This window comes from Octodon degus, unplaced genomic scaffold, assembly GCF_000260255.1.
Source record: "Octodon degus isolate 3935 unplaced genomic scaffold, OctDeg1.0 scaffold00349, whole genome shotgun sequence".
Lineage (NCBI taxonomy): Eukaryota > Metazoa > Chordata > Mammalia > Rodentia > Octodontidae > Octodon > Octodon degus.
Genome location: NW_004524925.1, coordinates 163,064 through 165,062, shown reverse-complemented (window position 1 = coordinate 165,062; position 1,999 = coordinate 163,064). Strand labels below are relative to the sequence as shown.

At 40.8% G+C, this 1,999-nt stretch overlaps 1 protein-coding gene across 1 annotated transcript in view; it reads right to left on the bottom strand.

Annotated features, from left to right (window-relative positions):
* Wdr3 (WD repeat domain 3) overlaps nucleotides 1–1,999 on the bottom strand; it is a 60,593-nt gene that overhangs the window by 17,868 nt on the left and 40,726 nt on the right. The gene's annotated exons all lie outside the window — the stretch shown is intronic.

Here is a 1,999-nt window from a genome sequence, read left to right as displayed (position 1 = left end):
ACTTATCCTGCTGAGCCATCTCCCTGACCCAAGGATGGTTTAATATATGCAAAACTGTAACTGTAATACACCAAATCAACATAGTCAAAACCAAAAATTATCCATGTGGTACAAGTTCTAGGCACATACAAAATAGAAGAGTTGTGAGGACAAAAAGGCTTCCACCCAGATTTAAAGAAAGGCCCGAGAGGCCAGACAGTGTCTCTGCAAGGACAGTGTAGAAAGCTCTAAGTATGAAACCACTAGAGAGTTGCAAAGTTAGAAAAGCCAAAAACATAGATCCTCCAAAAAAGAATAAGCAAAGCCAGCAAAAACAATAAACAAAAATCCATAAGAGCTACAACCACCAAAAGTGACTTGGGGCAGAGCCATCCAAACCTTTTAAAATTCACAACTAGTCACAGATTGCCAGAGATGTTAAACACAAAACAAAAATTTAATGTTTACCCTGCTAGATTTTGGTCTGACTCTCGTCCCACTTGCTGTCCCTATTGATAACATTTATGTTTTTTTGTGGTTTTTTTTGTCTTTTTGAGACAGGGTCTTGCTATACAGTTCACACTGGTTTTGAGCTCAGTTTGTAGCTCCATCTGTTCTCATACATGCAACAATCCTACCTCAGCCTCCCAAGTTCTGGGATTATAGGGATGTGCCACCATGCCTAGCTTTGTATATAACATTTAAAATAAAACAACAGAGGAAGAATTATTATCAGGCTTTCCCAGACATGCCATCTTGTTTCGGCAGGCATTCTTGTCAGGCTTTATTTAAAATTTTAATATTGCCTTAGTGTACATAGTCTGGTGCTTTCGTCCTAAAATCCTGCCTACAAGCTTTCTTTTTCATATAGGTAGTCTGACCTGAAAAGGCTGCAGTAAGCAGATGCAATCTGATAAAGAAGGAGAAGCCTTGCCCAGTGTGTGGTGATAGTACTGTTTTCTGGGCAATGTCCTGTTAGGGATTCACTATGATTTTCTTGGATGAGAGACAATTTATGAAACTTGACTCGGAGAAACAATTTAATAGCAAATACATAAAAGCACTGGTGTTAGCTTTCTGTTACTATAACAAATACCTGAGACACTCCATTTATAAAGACCAAATGGTTATGTTGGCTTAGGTTCAGGGGCTTCAGTCTGAGACTCTTTTGCCGTTGACTGGGCCTCTGGCAAGACTTCACTCCAAGACAGGAGTGGGTAGCACAGCAAAACCACTCACTTTAGGGAAAAAGAAGAATGGGTGCAGGTTCCACTGCCTCTTTAAGAGCACACACCCAGTGACCTGAAGACCTCCTGCCAGTCACCGCCTCCATTTTCACCATCTCTCCGTATCATGTCATTGAGAAAGAGCCTTTACCAAACATGTGAGCCCCTGAAGGTACTTAATGTCCAATATATGAGCACCTAATGTCTAGCTACAGAATTTAAAAATTATTAATCATAGCTTGTCTAAAATTGTCAAACACACACACACACACACACACACACAAATTATTACATGTTATATATAGTTTACAAAACAAGCTTATGTGCTTGTCTGTTACTCTTTTCTTGTTGCTGAGACACGTATCAGACACTCAAAATGAAGGAAGGAAAGGTTCATTCAGCTTACAGTTGCTGGAGCTTTCTGTCCATACTCAGCTGGCTCCAAGGCAGAGCAGCACATGGCAGGGAGCAACTTTTCATGGCAGCGGCAAAGAGCAAGAGAACAAAATGGAGAAGTAGCAGCAAAAATGGTTACACAGAGCAAGTCTATCTCCCTTAAATTGCTTTCAGGCTGTCGGCCCCAGGCTGGGAGTAGTACTCACACCCATAATCCCAGTGGATCATGAGTTAATCACAGACTCTAAAAATCTGCCCCAAGACTACATGAGGCTTTTCGGGGGACAACTAGACACCAACTGTAACAGTGCTCTACTCCTGATAAACCACCAGTGACATGGTCTTTGTGGCATTACAGGCTTTCTATAAGTTACTTATAAATCATTTATAAGGTACTA